We start from the raw sequence: 24,308 nt of genomic DNA, 5'->3' as shown, positions 1-24,308 counted from the left end.
ATTCTATGTCTGCCATTCTTTCCAAGGCCATTCAAGAGTCCCAACAGCATAAATATTACTGCCAATACCAATCAAACTCTCACTCTTCCTCCTCAGTCTTTGCAATAGGTGATTGCTAACTTTAAAGGTCAGCTAGTGCATCTTAAGCCTTTGTAATGTGATGTAATTATGCTAGAAGCTGTTAAGCTAACAGTCAAAAATGATTTGCTTGACAGGAGGGCCTAGCAGGTCAGTCAAGTGCGTGTTGAGTCATCAAAAATATCTCTATGTTTTAGAGGAGGAGAAAAGAAAAACATATGGCTCTGTCTAATGGTTAAGGTAGCTTGCCAGTGACAGCAGCTCAAATCCTGTTGTTGTGTAGTGTGTAATATTTGATGGTAGTCAGTTTACAAGTTATTGTGTATATTTGTGTTGTAGAAGTCTTACTCCTCACGTTAATGTGGTCAAAACTTGGATTTGGCCTAAAACTGCTTAGCGGACTACATCCACAAGATGAAATTGTGTGTTTGTGCTGGTGTTTTCAAGTGTGTATGCATGTCATGTGTGTGTCTGTGGAACATGCTAAACATTTATGAGGATGTTCCCTGTCTAATTTGCTGCAACCAGCTGTACGCCCATTGCCCCCCACCTGCCCATAAAAAGCCAATTCCACCCAGGCTATTGAGCTCTTTGATACATTATTAGATCATTGTTTAGGGTGCTGTTGCCCTTGTGGCTGAGAGGGCAACGTGACAGCATGTGAGTGATAAAGGGTGTTGTCCCAGGGTTGAACCCTGACCCCAGCTCTCATCGGGGGGGGTCAGAGAGCAACATTCAATGAGGAGGAGAACCCCGTCTGCTTCTGGTGCACATTTGGAATCTGCATGCCATTCTGATCAGGCAGCCCCTAATTACACAGTCAGGAAATGGGACTGCTGTCAAGCCACATTCTGAAAGTCAAGAAGAGCTTTAAAGGTGCATAGCCGCTGTCCCTTTGTATCTGCTCTTCACTGTCAGAAATTGAAAGTGATGCAAAAAAGGAAATGTGATACAGGATATTTTATATTTGCAGCAGAGGGTTAGTAGTATACAGAGAACAAACTGGATGTTAACCATTTCAAACAAAGACAGAGAAAAAAATATATATTAACAATGGAAGAAGACATCACAGTCCAGCCCACAATGCTTGACTAACAGGGGATATTGGTGAATTAGGAAGCTGTGCAGTATTTCTGTAAAACATTTATTGTTATATATTTCACCACACAACCTTTAATGTGATGACTATTACATTTATTTTAGCTGTGCTACTTTGGCTCAGACTGTGGCAGTGTGTCAAAAAATTGACATTACTGCTATATTATTGGTCAACATGTCACAAACCAATTTCCTATATATTTATTATTTTCATATATATATATATATATATATGTGTGTGTGTGTGTGTGTGTGTGTGTGTGTGTGTGTGTGTGTGTGTGTGTGTGTGTGTGTGTGTGTGTGTGTGTGTGTGTGTGTGTGATACTGTGGTTCACTATGGATGAGTGGAAATACATTTGTGCCTCAACAGACTAACAAATTCATGAAATGACAGCTAGCACTTATACAGCTACAGCAAAACCTCCCAAAAAGATATCAAGATGGAGGAAAATTGTGTACAGAAATATATGAATGAATGAATGAATGAATGAACACAAAATATGAACGATTGGATTAGTCAGTGAATAAAAGATGCATTCAAAAATGGGCTATTAGAAAAGGAGAGTGCGTCTCCTTTTAAAACACAGTCTCATATTTAGGTGTGTTTGATGGGTAAATGTATAAAGTAGAGTGTCTTTTGTGAAATAAATGAGCAGCTAGTCACTGTGGGTGGCAGGGAGGCACAGTTGTTTAGGGATATATGACCCCATGGAGGGGTTAAAGGTTTATTAAAGAGCCAGTAAGTACTTGTTCAAAATAGAGCCCTGACCCATTACCCACTCTCCCCACCCCCCACCTGCTCCGCTCATGCTCATGCACACACACACACACACACACACACACACACACACACACACACACACACACACACACACACACACACACACACACACACACACACACACACACACACACACACACACACACACACACACACACACACCACACACAGAGACATGCATACAAACCCGACACATTAGTATACACAGCAAAAGCACCAAAACACACTCACATGTTCACATTACACCTGCTCAGGAAATGGCAGTAGATGAGTGCTGGGTACAGAATAAACACTGCAGCTCTGCTTAATGACAATAATTCTGATCACTGTATGATGACATAGTCAAAAATAAAGCAAGCCTCCATAATAAAATAATAATAGCAAGTTAAAAATATAATCATAAATAAAACATACCTGTTTATTTATTATATATTTTTGCTATATATAGTATTTAGAAATGTGTGCTTGTTCCGAAGGTAAGAGAGAAGCAAGAAAATAAAAATGTGTTATGTCGAGCAAGCAGGTATGATGAACAGTGTAGAAGAAGTTTTAAATGAGTTGAATCCAATCAGTTTAATTTTTTTTCTTTAGCTAATGCTGTTTCATAAGCCTTCACACTAGTCAAGAATCAAATTCTGGTTGAAACTATTCTAAAAGAAAACGCCTCAAAGTAAGCACTTGGATTATCCACCCAAAATATCAGCTATGGGCAACATCAATCCAATAATGCTCTGAATGGAAGTGAGTGGGTGCTGTGACACGTAAACCCTAGTAGGGAGTGTTGTTGTCAGATCAGACATCAAGTTGTATCAGCCTGGTGTAGCTCTAGTTCTGTCTCAGATCATTGAGTCTGACCTCCCCACCCTCCTCCTGAAACACTAACTAACCTTCTTTTCCCATCCTGAAGCGGGGAACAAGACTTTCTCAAAGTCATAATAAAAGCGGCTCAATCTCTCCTGTGATGCATTGATGTCTAGACAGCTACTTTCCCATGAAAGGCTTGAAGGCCTTGTCCCTCACGCTCACCCTCTCCTCCCTTTGTCTTGTCCCAGTGTCTCTCCATCTTACCCGCTGGCACAGGACAATTACCAGCAAGCGCTACTTCCTAAACGTGTCATCGGGGGACGAGGGATTCCCTGTCGGGCCCCGGCAGCCAGAGTCCGAGGGCAGGACCCCCGTGATCGACCATGCAGAGCCACAACACAAGAGAACGGCTGGTTGCTCTGAAAGGCCTGGCGGATGCAGGTGTCAATCATTGCATGAGAGCAGGACAGTGGGAAAATATGAACCTGATGATGACAGTGGGCTGAATATTTATCTGGCATGATCATAGACAGCAGTAATGATATTACCATATTATGTGTTCAGGCAATCTGGGGTCCCAGAGCTACATTGAAAGGTGAACTAATATATATTGATTTTGATTAGAAATCTTTCTTCAGGTAAGAGCAATGTATACGCCATAAGTTTACAGCTCACAGTGTCCCCATTCCACATCTTTTTCCTCCCAAATCTCTTAGCGGCGCCTCCATGGACTTATCACTAGCTAATGACTACATCGGCACACCAGCGAGGGGGAGGTCCAACAGTGTGTCTAGGTCTTTTCATGCCACAGGGGCCTCTGCCACAAAAGGCTGTCCACAAAAGACCCCTCTTATTCTGTCATTATTGACACCCTTAATTGTGTGTGCTGTCTGATAATGGCCCTCAAAGCCTCTCCGTATCAGCAATAACCTTCTGTCTCGGTTGTATGGGGGCGGGTGTCTCTCTGATTCAGAGCCATGCGCCACCGCTGAATAAATGTTGGATTGTTCTCTCTACCACTTTCACAAGGTTGAAGCACTCTGTATTCATAACCATTGCCTGATTTTTGCGGAATGTGTGTGAATTCTCAAACCCTCTGGAGGTCATCAGGGAATCCCATTTTCATATTGTTTATTAGCAGGTTTGTGCGTTTGCCATTACTGCAATTCCGATTGTGAACCACAGGCACTTTGCGATATCGTTGTCTTATTAATTACGTGCGAGGATGTTAGTGCAAATCTCTTGATACATCAGGCGTGGTCTTCAAACATGCTGCTTTATTATGAGAGGAAATCGGGGCCTTAATTAAACCACACACTTTTATTAGCACAGTGTGTAACAGTGGCTTCCATTCCTGTCAGCGATGAATGCCTGACACTGTTGGTTATGCCAGTCAGTGGTCTTTAAGAAATAAGAACTGTCTAATCCCATTGCAACTTGTGTAATTAGAGGGAATGCTCTTGTCATTAGTGAGGCACAAATTGCCCACTTACCCTGGCTTATAAATATTTCAGAGACACTTAAATAAATAAATAAATAAATTCCTTTCAATTGTACGGGTATTGAAAGGAATTTGCCTGAAAGCAAAATAATAAGTTATTTATGAGGAATGTTAATCAGTTATCTTTTTGCATTCACAGCTGCAGTGCTTTTATTTGGAAAGGTCTAGCCATTGAAACAAGCAACCGACAAACTTCAGCTGTGCTACAACTTTTAGCCACACAGTAATTGCTCATACAAAATCTTAACAGACAGACAGTATTAATGCTAATAATGTAACACAGTCTCAAACATGGACATGAATTATCCATTTTTTTTTTTGTCGCTCGGCATGACTTTCAAACTAATGAAGCTGTAGCGTAAATTCAGTCAGGAAGACAATAATCTCGTATGCTTAGTCTTGTAGTTTATTTCTCATACATCTGCCATTCACTCCTCTCGCATGCTCACTCATAATTTTCTCGCTGTCATTGTTCGGGCCGTCAATCATGATATCAGCTGTTTAGATCAGCCGGTCTCCTCTATCCAATAGCACAGCGACACAATTACATCGTTAGCCTATCATCTTGCTGCTGTCTCTTTTTAAATATGTCTCTACCTTCAGTACGTTCATGCTGCTGCTACGCGCCCCACCACCTCCGCATCTCCGCAGATTCATCAGCTTCACCAACTGAGTTTCAAGTCAAAGTTCTGCATTCAAAGTATTACAATATGTTAGAATCCATCCATCCATCTTCCGTAACCTGCTTATCCAGTTAAGGGTCGCAGGGGTGCTGGAGCCGATCTCAGCTGTCAATGGGCGAAGGCAGGGTACACCCTGGACAGGTCGCCAGTCTGTCGCAGGGCTGACATATAGAGACAAACAACCATTCACACTCACATTCACCTAAGCTGCATGTCTTTGGACTGTGGGAGGAAGCCGGAGAACCCGGAGAGAACCCACGCTGACACAGGGAGAACATGCAAACTCCACACAGAAGGTTGTCTAGCCCGGGAATTGAACCCCTCTTGCTGTGAGGCGACAGTGCTAACCACTACACCACCGTGCAGCCCATATGTTAGAATTATCAACAAAATATACTCAGAGTGAAGGTTTAGTATGTCAAATAGTTTTCAGCAAAGTAACTAGTCACTTTAGCTGTTTAATTAAAATTAAATGTAGAAAATAAGTATAAAGTAGTATAAAATGTAAAGGGAATTAAAAGTAGGCCTAAATCAAAATTGTACCCATGTATACAAGTAATGCAAGTTAATTTCCGTCACTATGTGCACCTACTGTATATGCTGTAAAAATCCTTTACAAGTCTTTATATTTAGTTTCTATATATTTTGTGATTATTTAAACACAGCTGACTGTATATGAGAGTAGACATTGTAAGTACCAGAACTTTTATGCAATTGCAGATGATCCATTGGGCCATATTGATAACATAAGTGTTCAAGTGTTGCTGTTGTCACTCTAAATATTGTTGGTCACACTACATGAGCAGGAGTGATGATAGGCACTGAGCAGAGAGAGAGGTTGCTGAGGTGACAGTGTGAAAGCTGAACAGGTCTATTTGCAGTGTCTGCACTGCAGAAGGGGTTTTCAACACTCCCATGAGTAGAAATAATGTAATGGCAATAAGAGTTCCTCCTCTGTCTAGACAATATTTGGCTAACTGATGTGACAGTATTGCTGGAGTGATTGAATAATTCACTTTATTATCCCAGAGGGAATTTGGTTTACAGTGTGCACAAAATTTAACATACACAATAAAACATACACAGTGAAAAAACAATCACATAGACATTGTGAAGGACCAAGGACGCATAAAGCTGGGAGAGCAGGCAAAGGCGGAAAAATTAGGGATTTTATTGACCAAAAGTATTTACAAAATTTAAGATGGGTAGCAAAATCAAGCAAAAGTGACCCACAACTTAGATAAACAGAACTTCAAAACAACATGGTGACTGCTCCTCTGACCAAGAGACATTGGGTACATCCCAAGTCTCTTAAATTGCCTCCTCGATTCCCTCACTTGCGTCGTTTCCTTGCATCTTAGTCCCGCCCACGAGGGATGCATGGAGAGACGCAAGGAAACCAATCGAGGAGAGAGGAAACATGAGACGTCCTTTCCTCCGAAGCGTCACGTGAAGCGACGTCTGTTTCTGATGGCGGCCGCTGATCACAGCTGATCAGCTGTCAGTCTGCTTTAACAGCTGGAGAGACTTTTGATTTTATGTCTGCACACATGATCACTGTACTAATATTAATAAAGACACAAAGTAATCATCACTGTACTAGTATTAATAAAGACACAAAGTAATCATCACTGTACTAATATTAATAAAGACACAAAGTAATCATCACTGCCAGAGTATAAAGTATTTCTCTTTGCAGCCTGTTACCTGTTTAACAAACTGCACTGAGTATTTACACTGTGTCCTGTGTATTTATTCTATGTTCTGTGTCCAGCTCATAAGCGCAGCGCACCGATTTCTACCAGACTGCAACACCAGGCACCAGCGGGTAATGCAGCTGTTAGCATCCTTCTATCCACTTCAGGGCTTTATGGTCAGTTTCCAAGATGAACTCTCTTCCTAAAAAGGTAATAATTTAGGGAGTCCAGGGCCCATTTTACTGCCACACATCCTTTCTCCACTGTGGAATAACGAGTCTCCATTGGGAACAACTTCCGGCTGATGTAAGCCACTGGGTGACGATCGTTGTGCTCTCCCTGCAAAAGCACAGCTCCCAAACCTCGCTCTGAGGCATCTGTTTGCAACACAAAGTCTTTAGTAAAGTCAGGACTACACAAAACAGGGTTCTTACTCAGTGCATCCTTGAGGTCCATGAAAGCACACGCTGCCTCCTCACTCCACTCCGGCTGAGTAGGGTTCATACGCCGGGTCATATCTGTGAGAGCAGCGGCACGAGAGGAATAGTTAGGCACAAATCTTAGGTACCAACCTGACATTCCAAGGAATGACTTCAGCTGGGTCTTTGTCTGTGGATGCAGACAGGACTGAATGGCTTGGAGTTTGTGTGTTTAGGGTTTGATAACTCCGTTGCCAATATTATAGCCAAGATATTCAGTTTCGGTCCTGGCAAACTGGCACTTTAAGGGGTTGACAGTCAGTCCAGCCTCCTGGAGATGTCCGAAATCCACCTTAACGATAATATCATTCAAATAGGCTGCAGCAAAATCTGAAAATCCCAACAATACCTAGTCCATTAATCTTTGTAATGTAGCTGGGGCGCCATGCAGTCCAAAGGGCATTACAGTGAAACAGTACAGACCCCATGGCATACGGAAAGTTGTTAACTCACGGAACTGCGGATTCAGCGGCACCTGCCAGTAACCTTTGCAGAGATCATTAGTGGTTAGAAATTTTGATTTACCCAATCGGTTAAGGAGTTCATCAATGTGAGGAACTGGATAGGACTCAAACTCAGAGATTGCATTCAGATAAAGAAAATCCATGCAAAATCTTATGGTGCCATTTTATTTTGGAACCAAGACAATGGGGTTACACCACTCACTTCTCGATACAGCAATGATGCCCAGGAACAGCATCCTTTTCTAAGGACCCCAGGAGGCGCTCAGGGATTCTGTTGCTCATTCTTCTCACAGCAGCATTCTTTTTCAGAACAATGTTGTGTTCAGTCACTTTTGTACAACCAAGAGTTTCTTTAAACATTTCTGGGACACAGAGGGCACTGACCTGGGTTTGCTGATCAGCAGTAAGGTGGATGAGATCAGGAAGTGTAGGGACAGGAACAGGAAGATGCTGCTCATCATCATCGTCGTCCTCTTCCTCCACATGTCTAATCAACAATACGTCTTTCTGGTCGGACCTTGGAATCCATTCCTAGAAGGTTAACATGTTGTCACGGATGTGGTGTGGACCCAAAAGCAGTACGACCAGGAGACAGATAAAGTTCTGGAGCTTTATTTAAAGCTGAGCACACAGCAGACAGACAGGCAGGGTCAGACTCACATTGGGAAACAGGCAGGGGATCAGGCAGACGGAAACCAGAGGAAGCAGAGGCTAAACTCGTGGTCGGGGACAGAAGGCTGAGTCGTTGACCGGGGCACAGGCAAGGCAGGGAAGTCCAGGCAGGCAGGGTCGGCAACGGGAAATCAGTCTACGGGAAATTGCTGGAAGGTCTGACATAAAAACGAACGATCTGGCAGCGAGTGTGTGACTGACTGGGGTATTTATACTGCAGGGTGTAGGTGCAGCAGAGTGAGCAGGTGAGAGGGATTGTGCTGACGAGGTGGGTGTGGCAGACAGGTGCACTGCATGAGGCTAATTAGGTGAGTGAGGGAGAGTGTGGTGAGAAAGGGGGCTGGGCTGTGAGCTGGAAGTGGAACTGGAACTGGGAGTGGCCGGAGTGAATTGAGAGAGAGTGACAGGCAGGTGAACAGAGTGAGCCAATTAGGTGAGTGAGACAGAGTGACAGGGAGTACGGAGCTACTGACAGTATGGAGGAAGAACTGTGACACATGTAAAGTTAAATTTTCTGTTTTATCACATAAGGCCCTTGCCACTTAGCTAGAAGTTTGCTCTATTGTGTGGGGAGCATTACCAAGACTTTCTGTCTGGGGGAAAAACTCCTTTCCCTGGCAGATTTGTCATAACAAGTTTTTGGTTTTGTTGGGCCTCCATCACATTTTGCTAAGCCAGTGCAGCCATCTTTCCCAGCTTCTCCCTCATGTGGATAACATAGGCAACAACACTCTGTGGCTGTTTTGTGACCATTTAGCCAGTGAGTTTTAAGCAAAGTAAGTGGACCTCTTACCTCATGTCCATACAAGAGTTCCACGGAGAGAAACCAATTGATGCCTGAGGGACCTTGCAAAAAGCAAATACGGTAACCATTGGTCCCAATCAGATCCTGTATCATTTATGAATTTTCTGAGCATTTGTTTGAGGGTTTGGTTGAACCTCTCTGTCAAACCGTCAGTCTGAGGATGGTATGGGGTAGTCTTGATGACTTTAATCCCCAGCAGTTTGTATACATCCCTCAGCAGGTTGGACATAAAGTTAAACCCCACCCTTGCAAAGAATTGCACCAAACAAAAAGCAAGTGACTTTGCCTTGATGGTTTTTAGTGGGAAGACTTCTGGATATCTAGTGGCATAGACGGTAATTACCAGCATGAAGCAATATCCTGACTTGATTCTTTCTATGGAGCCCACAATGTCCATACCAAATGGAGTGGCAATGACGGGCAATAGCTGAAGGGGAACTTTAGAAGGATATCTGGCTGAGGTTTGTTGACGTTGAGGACAGCTTCTGCAATACTGGGCCACATCCGCACTTAGACCAGGCCAGTGAAAATGTCTCTTAATGTTTTTCCCTAAGAGGCCTGCCCAGGGTATTGAGTGACCCAGTTTGAGTACAACTTCGCTAAGGTCTTAGGTTCCATTAGCTGCTTTGCGGACCCTTGCTTGTGGTACAGCATCCTATTTTCTGTGAAATATCCATCTCCCGTAATCAGTTCAGATCCTTCCCCTTCCTCCGATGGCCTAGCGTGCTGTAGATAAGCACCAAGACTTGCGTAATTTTGCTGCATTGCCTGTATGCCAGTTGGTATTCGATACACCAAAGGTTGTGTTGGGTGTGGTTCAATGGAATTATTTACTTCAGTGTTTTGGAACTTTTCATTTATTTTCTGGCTACGTGTTTTATGATCTCTTCCAGGCTTAGTTTAAATTTTAGCATTGTGAAAAGGAAGTTCACTGAGAGGTTGGATAGGCTGTTTGATCTCTTTAGCTCTTGCCTGTGTGAGTGCGGCATTACAGAAATTACTTGGATACAAGAGATCAAGCAGGACCGGCAGATCGTGACCTAGTACCACTGGAAAGGGTAGATTGTCAACAACACCAACGTTCAAGAGGTAACTCTGGCCTTGCACTTTAATATACACATCTACTGTGGGATAAGATCTTTCGTCTCCGTGTACACAACAAATGGGCACAGTGTCAATCATACACATATTGTGGGGCGGAATGAACTGCCTATGAACAATGGTTTGGCCCCTGCCAGTGTCAATGAGGGCCTTTAACTCACAGCCAATCATTTCCACCATGGTCTCTTTGGCTGTTGTGGCTGCCTTTTTGGCACATAGCAGATATAGGTTAGTTTCACTGGATTCTTGGGACAAACAGGTTTTGTGTGTCCCTCTTCACCACACAAATAACATACAAGGCTCTTGGAAGATCTAGAGAACGACTTGACCGCTGTAGGTTGCTCCTTTACAGGAGCCTTACCCCCTATTGAGTCCATCCTTTGTGCTGACCGAGAGACACCTGGCCATTTGTGGTCCTTAGTTGACTTCCAGGAAGCAAAGCTCCATGGCTGCTTCTTCCGTCATACAGCAACAAACACATCCGCTAGGTCAGCTGCATCTGCGGCCGTTGTCGGGTTCTGCTCCCTAATCTAAACCTTTAGCTCAGGAAAAAGTATTGTTCCAGGACAATAATTTCTCCAATTGCATTCACCTTCTTTCCTTTTGGTTGAACCCACTTCCCATAAAGCTCTTTTAACCTTACATATAGTGCTTCTGGGTTCTCATCTGGTTCAACTTCAAGTCTGCGAAACCTCTCTGTAGGTTTCTGGATTAATGTCATATTTTTGAAGAATAGCTGTTTTAACTTGATCATTTTCTAGAGCATCATAAATATCCATATGGACATAAGAACTTCTAGCTTTGCCTGTCAATAATGGAATGAGTCTGAAAGCCCAATATTCAGTTGGCAATCTGCATGCTGCTGCTATCCTTTCAAAAGTGACAAGAAAATGTTCAATATCATCAGTATCAGTCAACTGCTGAAGCGTTGGCTCCTGGGTAGTTGTCAAATGTACTGCTGTGGAACTGTTACGGGAGGCTTCAAACTTTGTCTGAGCTGGAGGGTAATCAACCTCTTTACCACATCACCACCTGCACACACACACATACACACACACACACACACAAACATAAACATGCAATCAATCAATGACAGCTAATAGATGAGGAAGTCGGTAATTTTGGCCTTGTGCAATATCTTTGCTGGATCAAAGACAGGTTATTCTTAGTCTGAAAAAAACGAGGTTCCGACCTCAATGGTGGTTACGGCCATGGTACAGGAGCTCGAACCCTGATGTGGGTCCTGACTATCAACCTGTACACTCTGGGAAGCAGGCAATATTGAAGATGATAGTCCTCTTGTTTTGAACTTCACCGCTGTGTTCAGCAGATGGTTAAGAGCGTTTGAAACGCGATAAATGACTCGGCACACAGTTGAACGAGGACATGAACCACCTCGCCTATTACTGACTGGAAAGATCTTGTAACATATCACTGTCATTCGTTGCAGAGGGGCGTCTCTGCTCTTCTTCCCTCTGTTTGTGTGGGTGTAGACATAAGTTGTAGTCAGGCATTGCTTCGGACCCTGTCGACCTAAATTAAGGTGTTTTATAATATTACGCACTGACTCACTGGCAGTGCCGGGCTGGAAGTCAAATATAGTGTTAAATTAAATGCTCATGGTTGAGCTGATTCTTTTTCTTAATTTATTGCTATAAAATTAGCCATGTTGCAGGTAAGAAAGAGTCAGAGGTACCATATATTTTTTGACTTACTTTGATTGCTAAGGTCTAGTGGACTTGTACTTGTATAGCACTTATAGTTTCTAGTCTTCCGACCACTCAAGTGGCTTTAACATTCACCCATTCACACCCATTCATACACTAATGGCAGGGGCTACCATGAAAGGTGCCACCTGCACATCAGAACTAACTAACATTCATAGACCACTTTCGCAGTAGCAATTTGGGGTTAAGTGTCTTGCCTAAGGACTCATCCACATGGCCAACGAAACCATCGATCCTCTGATGGAAGGACAACCAGCTGAGCCACAGTCACCCCTGTGGTTGGTTTAACTCCTTATATATAGGTACAAGACCAAGAAAAGGAGAGCACCTTAAATAGTTAAGTGAAAATTATTTAAGGAAACCCTTGTTTAGGGTGTTTTGTGCAACCGCTAAGTGTTAGCTACAGTAGATTGGAAAATAGCAACATGGCATGGGGCAGTGAATTTGATGGATTTACTGTTTATTAAACCCATAATCACACCCCGTTGTCCCTCTGCCTCACTCCCTGCTCTGCTATTGACTATAGTCTGCTAGTGGCAGGGATCAGAGACCCAGTGCTGCCCCTGGCCACCAGCCCACTGTTCTGCTCATTATCTCTAACTTTTTTTAATTTTAGCATGAATAACGTGGTGGGATTAGCAAGCTAACACTAACTAGCTAACTAGCCAGCAGCTCAATCAGCTGTGCTCTGATTGTTATGCTCCACAGTGGTTACTGAAAAAGTCCAAACAATAGATGCTGTGGGGAGAGGAGTGGAGGGAGTCTGGTTAGAGTCCCAAACAATCGGCTCTATCTCAGAAGTGGACCACAAGATTAGGGCTGATTTATAACAGTAGATGGCGTTTTGAGGCATTTTCCACCAAGAAATGCAGATTTTTAAATTAGCTAAGAAATGGTTGTATTCAACACACCATTAAAGTTTAGTCAAATATTTTGGCTAACAGCTTTAAAACATAAGCAGTAAATCTAAAATATGGTGCATAGCGAAACTGTTAACAATGGCAGTAGTGGTAAAAACTGTGGAGGTACACTGAAGGAAATGTTTCTCACAGGGTTGGAAAGGGGTCCTATCCCTGCTGCCCACCCACATCTACAGAATATGAGAGTTCTGACCGAGTCCCTGACTCCCTCCTTGCATTCTTCACTCTCTCTATTATGGCTCCCCTCACACACATTCACACTCATAAGGGTTCATTGCCCCTTTGCTTTTTGATGTGAGGATGTGTCTAGTGAGCACTGGCTTCACTTCTGCATGTGATACGAGCAATGTCTTACAATGTCTGCATGTCTCATACTGGTCATACGGTTCTCATTTGCATGTTTTTATTACTAACAGCTCTCAAATCAAAAACAGTAACCACATATATATTTAGTCACCTATGTGTCTGCTTCTTCCAACTTGTCAGTGCTATCTGAGTAAAGCACTGTCCTCATATATAGTATATATATATAAAAACTAGAAAACTTTCCCTGTGCATCTGACGGCACTTGGAACCTAGCCCCGGCAGACTAGCTGGATCCTCTTACACATTCTGCTCATCTGTAACTCATTCACGGCGTTGAATGATGAAATCAGCTCCTTTACCCTGATCTGCACCCTGCTGCCATTTCTGCCAGCCAAGAGAGCACGGCCCTCCATACTATCCATACTTCTGGACAGCTTCTTTCTTACTGTGACACTAGTGGTGTACAGTTTTGTGAAATGCGCTGTAACCAATCCAACAGTGTGCGTAATGCGTCACTTTCAAATTGTGGGTTTCCATTCCCAATGATATACCCCAACGCCCTCCACTAATGTCATCTTTCCAACTTTATAGCTTTAATCTCTGCTGTGCCAAAAATGTTTATTTTTTTTGGCTCTCCCTGTCCTGTTTCTGTTGGAGCTATGACTTGATTAGACACAGCCACTCGACTGACCTGTTCTTTAGATTAAAGACTTGGGACTGTGGGAAATGCTGTTTGGTAAAGGCAGCTGACAACAGAAATATAAATTGACCACACAATTCAATTTTTTTTAATTACCTAAATGATCTAGACATACAGAAGTGAAGCACACCATATTCAGTAACGCTGAGCAGAATAGGAAATTAAAAGAGTTTTCCTGATTGCACTTCAATAACATTGACATTTTTAGCGACCAAGTATTACAATTGACTTTCATGAAATTAAAACACCTAAAAAGAACAAAGCCGTGGTAGCAACCTGTCAATCACAAGGTAGCCCCGACCTAAAGCATACCGTTCTTTATGGTCTGTTTGACTCTAAATGGACCATCATTTTACAAAATGAACATCATGCTGTATTGAAGGAGACTTGAAACTAGAGACTGAGAACACAAAGTCATGTTTACAATGTTTAATGAGGTATAAATCAAGTGAGAAATTTCCTCATAGACTTTCCATACAACTGGGTTTCTTTTTGCAACCAGAGGAGTCGCCCCCTGCTGCCCATTTGAAAGAATGCAAGTTTATGGCCATTCCGCATTGGCTTCACTTTTCAAAACCGAAGGTAGGAAAGCTCACTTCTTTCTAACCCAACACCTCCAGATTTTTTGCATTGTGAAACTTGTAGTCTTCAGACCCAACTGACGCTGACTCAACTGACATCATCTGAGGACATTTATCAGACTTCACCCAGGTCACTTTGGAGACACAAAAGGCAAAAATCTGTGGAGGCCCCCCTTTTACCCCACTGAAGCCACTGTCCCAGGTTCTGTTTAGGGGACATATTCCTCAAAACAAAAATCCTGCACAGCTTTGAAGGTTTTACTAAATCCAAGTTCCTGCTATTCTAGCGACAACAGTACGGTTGTAGAGGTAATACAGCATTAATAATGATGTGTTTAGCTGAGCACTTAAAGGAATTGTTTTTCAATATACAGGCAATGCATGGGTTCTGAATATTAAGCCAGTGTTTTGCTGCATTGTTATGACAAAACCTCAAGGGTTCTTAAAAGTTCAGGTTATGAACACGTTTCACACAAGCTGCTATAGTGGCATCTCATGTCAGAAACCCATCCTTCATCTGTCTTTTTCTTCCCTCAACCTGAATTTATTACTTTTGGCTGTAATATTGAAGATTATTTTGCCACTGCTGTCACTGTTCCATTCACATTGGATTAATATTAACTGCAGGTGTTCAGTGATTTTCTTTGTGTAAACCTTTCATATCAGTCATTTGTAAAGTATTCATTTAAGTAAAGATGACACATGCATTATGCTGAATGCAGAGCCTTACTGACAAAATTAATCCAGCACAAACTGAACCCCTAGATTTTCGGGTTCAAGTTTGTGGATTTGTTTTTTTATGATCTCCAACAATTATAAATCATTCATTACTTAATATGTGTTGCCATTTGTAAGCACCCTTGCAAACAGTTGAAAAAGGAATCCAGTTTAATAACGTACAGGCTTGTACAGACCTTCGCTCGGCAGATTGTCACATTTGAATGTGGACAAAAGATAAGAGAAACGCTCTGTAATTCAGGAAATTGCTCTTGTTGACAGATGTGTGGGAGAATTAAGGCAGGCCACAACAAAAAGATTTAAACGATAATAAGTGTGGATTCATGGATTTGGTGCAGATGTGGCAATTTGTTCATGCCAACTGCCTCAAATAGTTTTGTTAAAATCCAACTCTTTTAAGGAATCCTAAATCATCTCTGCATATATTAGGGTAACAAATAAAAAGGACCAATGCTTTGTAATAAAAAATAAGTGAGAACCAAAGGGGTAGAGTTATCAAAGAATGGAGATGAGAGGAAAGGGGGAGAGGAGCAGGAGAAAAGAAAACTTAGTGCAGAGGGGGAGTTCACAGAGAAGGGTGCCTAATTTAAGACAGGCCAGAGGCCAGGTGTCCAGCTGGTGTTGCAATGGTGTGGTCTGGCAGCGAAGAGTAAACACACATTCCTATCATAGGAATGCATGCATGTGTCCATATATACTGTGTGTGTGTGTGTGTGTGTGTGTGTGTGTGTGTGTGTGTGTGTGTGTGTGTGTGTGTGTGTGTGTGTGTGTGTGTGTGTGTGTGTGTGTGTGTGTGTGTGTGTGTGTGTGTGTGTGTGTGTGTGTGTGTGTGTGTTTTCTGAAGGTTTCAGTGTGAGTGTGAAAAAATGGATCAGTGATTTCAATGAGACTGATACTGAACCCCAAATTCCTCCAGAAGACTGTGCCTTTGGTGTGCGAGTGTGTGTGAATGAACTTAGTGTATCACCTGATGAACACATTGCACCTTGCATGGCAGCCTTGCCATCAGTGTATGAATGTGTGAGTGATGGGTGAATGTTGACATGAAGTGTAAAGTGCTTTGAGTGGCTGGAAGACTAGAAAAGTGCTATGTAAATGCAGTCCTTTTGATTAAGAATCAACAGACCCAGAAATGTAAAAACACCCCCACCTCTCCTACACCCAGAGTGAAAAAGACACAAAACTACTACTTGGCTATGTCATTTGTGGTCATTTTGCAACTCTTTGGGGTTGTTTATATAATCATGCATGATCATAGGCTACATACACAAGAGTGCACAAACGCTGGTGCCTACAGCCACAGTAGCAGGGTAAGGTGCTGGCTTTACCCTGCCTTTCAATAATATACACGACATGGATACACACATACAGACTTGACATTCCACACATAACCTCCCACCAACCTGAAAAGTGGCCAGATAGCTGCTGACCACTACTCCTGACCCAAACCTCCCACAGGCAGGACAGGTGGCTGGGGAAGGAGCTGAGGGTAGCTGTGGGGAGATCGGACAGTTTAAAACAGATTATGTGACCCCTCTGACCCCACTGCATCAGACCCCTTGACACTCTTTGACCTTTGAGGCACCTGCGCAAGCTGCTCCATGATATGTGGACAACCTGTTGCCATGCACCATCGAGTCAGGGTGTGTTTACTGTACATGCGTGCACGGAGAGTTAAAGTTTATCTTATAAAAACATTGACAGGGATACTGTGCAATAGTATCTCCTCATGCTAACAGGTTAACCTTTGACAGAGGTACCAACATGATCCACAAAAAAGACGGCAGTGTCTTTTATCAGTTCCTTATATGTTGGTATTCTTCTCTCATGGTCAAACAGAAATAACATAAACAGGTTGTCAGATGTATGCAGCAAAATGTGTACACATGCTTATTTATACGTCTGTACACAGTGTGAAACTGGGAATTTTACTTAGGGCTGCTTTGGCAGAAACTCATACATTTTAAAGTCTCCTGCTTTAAGCTCCTTCTAATGAAATACAATACTCATGTCTGTGTTAAGTGCAGAGTGACCAGAGTCATTTGCTTTTGTGGCTGCCTTGCGTGTGATGCTTCTGTTGGACCGTCTGATGGAAGGCTGAGAGTGTTAAACCTTAACTTTAAATGGTATGGCAATACTATGTGACTTTGTGTATACAAATAACTCAGTAAATTCTATTAGATCCTCAAGAATATTCTCTTTAAGAGATTATACCATACCAGCTGCTCTTCTTACTCTTTACTTCTATTAGCAGACCCTATGCAATGTGAACTTACAATAATAAACACTTAACATAATAGCACATCACAAGGTAACAATCAATTTAAACTAACCATTTAAAAAAACTTGGGTAATCTAAGATAAAACATAAATTTCCATCAAAATAGGCTATTCATTTTCATAAACATTTTTTGTTTATTAATTATTTTTATTATTGATTATTTCTTAGCATCCTCTCTTGGCTAATATATCTAGTCGGTAAGCTACTTTGAACTTTAAAAATCACCCTGAATAACTCAAACAGTCAGTTCATTTTCTGACACAACAGCAGCAGCTCTGTTTGTGAGGACTGTTTCCGAAACTAAAGCGTAAATTTGACTTTGTACGTGTTTTCTAGGATACTGTCCTTCCTTCCTGTAATCCTTGCTTCCCAGCAGTTTGGACACCAGAGCTCTCTGGGAAGAAGGAGATGGGCAAAGGGCAGGTCACAGAGCCACAACATCCACTCCCTTTAAAGTATGCAACTCCCCCCCGCTTCTCTGCAGTTTACTGCCTGTTGCTGTTCTGTTGGTTCAGCAACACAGTTTTTATACTGCTGAAGAGTAACTGGGAACAAATGTTTGTTTTCAGGAGTAAGGGAAACATTAAAATCAGCCCGACCCTGGACTCTGAAGAAGTTGCAGCTCTTGGGCAGAACAGTAATGGTGCACCTGGGCTCTTACATACTGGGCTTTTCCAGTGACTAAACTTTTGTGATTACCTCTGGGCATGAAATCTCTCATAAAGCCACTTTATATATAAGTCATAAGAATCCAGGAAATCCAATGTTCCACTTTTACCTTTACTTTCTTTACCTGAGCAGTTCTACAGTTAACATGGTGAAACAAGTAACGTCAACAAACTAACTGGTGTTATTGTGAAATATAATGTTAGTTGCTCCAACTAGGGCAACCTAACAACCACACCTTTCAGTCTGCATCAAAAAAATTAACATGTACAAAGTTTCTGTTAATCAAGTTGACTCTCCAATGAATGCGCTGTGGTTGCTGGTGGTGAAGGCAGATATTGAAAACAGTGTTTTAACATGTGTCCTCATAAAAGCCTTTAATTTTACTTTAATAAATTAAAAATACAGCAAAATGTTCTGAATGAATCTGAGTTCCCTCTGTAAACAGTTACGTAAACAGTGACGCAGTGTACTGTATATGTCTAGGGCTATTATTGTGAAAGGTCTGTGTTTTGGTTTGGCCTAAGGAGCCTCCATGTTATCAATTTACCTTGATACGGAAGAAAATTACTTCACTTTTTGGCTGAGTAATATTTGCGTTCTCTGTGAAAGTACTTATGACAAATAAAACAGTTCCATACAACATTTTGATTTCAAATTAATTGCAGAAAAAAAGGGCTAATAGGTGTGTAAAGGGCTTAAAGGGGCAAAATAGGAGATTGGGAGCATTTCAATTGCCTCTCAGCGGCTCTCAAGACAGCAACAGCACCATCAGTTTACAGCTAGCGATTTTAACTGTGCTAATGTTACCGGCACAAGACCTAGGGGAATCTGAACCGGCAGCAAAGGTTACACAGGCTAGGCGGCACTGTGTAACCAATAAATATACTGTGGATTGACAGAAAGAGGACCAAAGTTGGCACCGTGCTCAGGCCAGAGCTTGTTTTATTCTGAACTCAATTGCATACCAAAACATTTCACAGTTTCCATAAAACATGGTGGGACCAACTGCCGATAAATAAGATAAAACATTCTCCCCAAGAAAAGTGCATATTTATTCAATTCATTTCACCTATATTCCACATTAACATCAATTAGCTCAACTCAAAATATCTCACATATTAACACATACAGATAATACACACAGAATCTTAAATTACAGAAGGCTTATGTCAGTGACTTACTCAACCAAACTACGTTCTAACTGAAATTAACGGACAGAACTAGCTAGGCAGCATTACGACGTTCGTTGGAACAATTAGCTTCAAAATTAAGCTAAATACACTTTACACACATCTCGAAATCATCTTACAACATTGCCCAACAATTACTATTACATTAATCTTAGATTGTAACCCAAGTAAAATACATAAAAACATATTTTGCAGTACCTGTGGATTGACAGAAAGAGGACCAAAGTTAGCGCCGTGCTCAGGCCAGACCTTGTTTTATTCTGAACTGCGCACGAGCCGCCTGCGCATGAGCTGAGCTTGTGGCTACGGTCTCCCTAAAGGATCCACACCAGTACCAAAGCGCCATATACTGACGTGATAGTGTATTACTTTTATATAAATTATGTGAACAGTGTAAGACTAGTTCAATTATTAACAAAAATAGGGGGTCTGTTTTAATAAAAAAATAAATATGTAGCATTTCCAACCTACTACACTAACAGCAGTAACAGTGCAATCAGCGCAGAATGGAAAATGGTAAATTGTAAATGAACTGTACTTATATATGTATAGTGCCTTTGAAGTTTCTCAACCACTCAAAGCGCTTTAACACTACATGTCATCATTCACCCATTCACACCCATTCATACACCATGCAAGGTGCCACCTGTCCATCAGGATGATCAATCATTCATACACCACAGGAACAGCCTGCAGGAGTAATTTGGGGTTAAGTGTCTCGCCCAAGGAAACATCAACATGGACTAGCAGAGCTGGGGATCAAAACCAGATCTGATTGAAGGACGGCCCTGCTCTACCACCGATCCAGACCCTCGATCTGAATAGAACCACAGGTCGACAATGTCTAGAATATTATACTGCTATCATATTAAAATAATATTATGAACAGTTAAAGCCTCAATGGTGCCTTTATTACATGATATGCTAAAACTAAGTTAATGGTCAATAAACTCACAAGGTATACAATAAATTCATACTGATCACAAATTAGCTTATTGTTAAGACATTAACTCTTAGCTAGCAATGGATGTCAGTTTTCGGTAAATTTTGTTTTCGATACGCACTAACTGGTAACAAACAAGTTAAATTAATTTAAAAAACGCAAAATGATGTGAAATACAAGATGCGCTTTCCTTTTGCTCGGTGCTCCATTAACTCAATGAGCTCAAAGCAAAAAAAAATTAAATGGAGCTGGTTATGATTTTGTAGACAGACACATAGCATTTCAATGCCTGTTAAAACATCTTGCAGACACAGAGCAACATTAACTTTCATTTGAAATTGTGTTAAGTGTTCCCCTGATGAAGTTAAATCCAGTAGTCACTCCCCTTTCTGTTTTGGTCGCCACCAACACCTGAAAAAATATATGGCCTTTGACTGCTAACACAAGCTAGTCGCTAATTTTGTCCTTTGATGTTTGGTGCTGAGCAGTTACAATGAGTTTATCAGAGATTTTCCTGTGAAAACACCTGCATGTGGCAAATAAGGTTGATGAGAGCACTGAACCAAAAAACCCAAGCAATGAGCTTAAGGATGCTAACAAGCACAGTATTGCTGTGAGGCACTGACGTTAGTGGTTACTCTCTGAGGGATGTTACTATGAGAGTTACATTACATATAATCATTTGATCCATTGTGAATATGAAAATATGAATTAGTGCAGCTTTAATTTAGCATTTGTTAATGTGCATTTAAATGTTCTGAGTTTCTCCATGTTTTAAAGTGCCTCTCTATCTAAACAGACAATATGCAGATGTGTTGCAGGGACACAGCTGTACAAAAAAGGTCCTGTAAAAAAAATTGGTCAAAAGGTTGAGAAAAATATCTATTGTCTTAGAAGCCGGTTTAGGAAATATTGTAAATCCAGATGCAGACTCATTCAGATCTGATGAGACACCAAACTGAAGACTCTGCAGCATGTAAAATCTAAAAATTACCATGCGGGCCCTTCTGTTTATTTTGACTCCAATTTACAGTCATGTGGGGTTTTTTTTCAATATCAACTTTCACATCTACAATGCATAAGTTCATTGCACATTCATCAGAGAGGATGACGATTCCATGCAGAGAAAGGGGGCCTTGGATTTCGGGAGGCCATCAGGCCCCCCACTGTGTTTCTCATCCAAACTCATTTGGATGTGTGACTGGGAACGAATCAAGGAGAATTACTTTTACTCAGCCGAAAAGCGATCTCACATGCACACAGACACACACAAGCTCTCACATACTCATACACAAACAGTACACATACCCACACATGTACGCAAACATAAGCACACTGCATGCTACAAGAGAGACTTTGAGCATCATCTTTCATGGATTTTTAGGGTTTTATTTCAGGCTTCTGCTCACATTTCATTTTTTTATGTTCTTTGGCTCGTCTAAATCACCTTTTGGATTGTTTTTAAAATAATCTATAACAAAACTGTCCTGGGGAAGTCATTAGCATTCATTTTGGCCATGACTTTCAAAATAATTAGCTCTTGTGGGATGGTTTGCAATTTAGCATCAGAAGGTCCGAATAATTCATTATAGCCCTAAGCTTTTATTGGATTGAACTATAACTGAAATCGAACAAAGAGGTGCACATTTTGTGAGGAGGAATTGAGGAGAGGATCAAGTATTTGGTTGATGCCAAACAAAAGGTCAAGAATTTTAGTGAACCTTGGAGCCTGCCCTCTAAATAATCTAAAGAATGTTGGACTGTGGAAAAAAACAAAAAGAATGGTAGTACTGTATTTCCTTGGACTCATTGTGACAATCACAGAACATCTGTGTCCATTGTAATCTCAAACTGTAAACACAGTGTTAACTATTTACATAATTTAGGTCCCATATTATGCAAAGTAAAATTTTACATGTGTCCCCAGTAACTCTACAGACCCCCAAAGTATCAGAAAAGAACACCCTTTCCCATTTTCTCCTGCTCCATTTATCTGAAAACCTGTGTAAAAATTAGCAGATCAAAATAGGGTCCTGTTTCTACCTCATGCCACATATGGGTTTCCAGGATGAAACAGTCAAACCACCTTTTAGAGAAGACAGTTGTATGGGGCTATATTGTGATTTAAGAGTTGCTACCACTGCGTTGCTCGGTGATGGGGTTGTCCGTTTTCTAACTTTAACCCTTTCACAGTTTGTTTTCCGTTCAGGGAATTTAATTGTAACTTTTTTGTGTCTTAAATGCTGAAAATGTCTTATTCAGCGTTTGGTTGTACTAAGTTCCATGCCAAAGTGCTGAACTCGAGACTTCAAAACAGCAGTCCCCAAACCAATGGGTGACTTCAAAGTGACTATGTCCATTGTTTATATACAGTTTATGATTAAAAAAAATGTGTGTCTCATGTCTGTGTGTTAAGTACAGAGCTGGAGTCAGGACATAGTAAACTTACCTTTAGCCATGCATAAAGGTGGAAAGCAGCTATGGCTTTGTCCAAAGTACACCTTCCAACAACTCTGTACCTTACAAATTAACACATTGTATATGGTGTTTTTAATCTGTAGACAAACTAAAATGTACAAACACCAATTTGTAGTTTTAGGGGGAGTTATGTGATGGAACAGCGGCAAAACTACTATATATGTAGATTATGCAGCTGCATTGAGGCCCAGAACAGTTGTTGCCCGAAAAGGCACAGATCTTCCAGGGTTGTATGGGGCACCCCCCGCCCCGCCACCCTTGTGATCTGATTGGCCACCTATTGTAGTGTAAAATATCAAAGATGGCACAATTGCGGATCTTCTTTATAGTAGTATTACAGAATATCTGTGTAAAAAGGGCTATTGTGTATGGCACATGCCAGAGTACATTCAAGTCAATTGGAATAAGGAGAATAGGTGCAAAGTTACAGGTAACATCAGAGCTTGTGATCTGAAGATCTGAAAACAGCATAAAAAGTCAATTTAAAACTGTATAAGATTAAGACTGTCTGATGTCCAAATAGATCTTATCGGCCGGATTACAAACAGCAATGAGACTTCATATTTAGAGGAAATCAACAACCTTGCAGAGTGGTGCTCAGAGAACAACCTACTGCTCAACGTCAAAAAAAACAAGGAGCTTATTGTTGATTTTAGAAAGGAGGGGAAGACACAAACCCCTGTCTACATCAATGGATCTGTAGTGGAGCAATAGCACAGTTTTATGTTCCTGGGAATCGGCATCACAAACAACCTGACATTGTCATCACACATCTCCATCCTGGTGAAGAAAGCTCATAAACGGCTGTTTTCTTAAGAAAACTTAGGAAGGCAAAATGCCAAGTTCTTGTTAACTTTTACAGATAGAAAATAGAAAGCATGCTGACTGGAATCTTTACAAACTAGCATAGGATCTGTACAGCCCAGGACAGGAGGGCTCTACAGCGAGTATTTAAAACCGCCCAGAACATTATAGGTTCTCATCTTCAGAGCATCAGTGATATTGAAAGGAAGGGGTGCCTGCAAAGAGCTCAATTATAAATGGAAGAAAAAAGCATAAATGTCCCAGAGGAGCTGAACGTTTTCATACTTGAATGGTTTCTGTAGCTTGTATTTAAGAGTCCCAAAAAGTACAGAATAAGTTGAAATTTGGTCCTCCCGAAACGTTTTGTTAGGATTGCAACCCGATCAGAGTCAGAAATCTCATCTGCTCCTCTATTTCAGAAACTTCAGATTCTTACTATTCATGACATCAATATTTTTCAAATTTGTGTTTTTATTTATAAGATTATTTTAGGTGAAGGGAATATTCCTGAACATTTCAAGACTTTCTTTAAAGCAAATTCACAGGTTCATTCTTACTCAACTCATCAATCTTCAGATCTTCATACTCCTGAATTATTTACTTGCAGAGGTCAATTTTCGATAAGATTTAGGGGAACCAAATTATGGAATGGTTTTTCACACTTAACAAAAAATGTTCATCTATAAAAAATTTCAAAAGATGCTTAAAAGACAATCTTACCCCTGTTTTATAATTACTTTCCTTATGTATTATTGTGTATTATATGTATTCCTTGTTTCAGTTTGTATTTTTAATTTGTGGTTGTTCC

At 41.2% G+C, this 24,308-nt stretch overlaps 1 long non-coding RNA gene across 1 annotated transcript; it reads right to left on the bottom strand.

The window, feature by feature from the left end:
• Positions 1 to 6,772: 6,772 nt before the first annotated feature.
• Positions 6,773 to 8,353, bottom strand: LOC129105136 (uncharacterized). Its single transcript, XR_008531815.1, has 4 exons — positions 8,246 to 8,353; positions 7,970 to 8,116; positions 7,077 to 7,160; positions 6,773 to 7,019 (listed from the first exon to the last, which is right to left on the bottom strand). It is a non-coding gene; the product is annotated as an uncharacterized LOC129105136 (long non-coding RNA).
• Positions 8,354 to 24,308: the final 15,955 nt, after the last annotated feature.

This window comes from Anoplopoma fimbria, chromosome 16 (assembly GCF_027596085.1).
Source record: "Anoplopoma fimbria isolate UVic2021 breed Golden Eagle Sablefish chromosome 16, Afim_UVic_2022, whole genome shotgun sequence".
In the NCBI taxonomy this organism is placed as follows: Eukaryota; Metazoa; Chordata; class Actinopteri; order Perciformes; family Anoplopomatidae; genus Anoplopoma; species Anoplopoma fimbria.
Note: the sequence above shows the minus strand (reverse complement) of the source record. Positions and strands in the feature narration are given on the sequence as shown.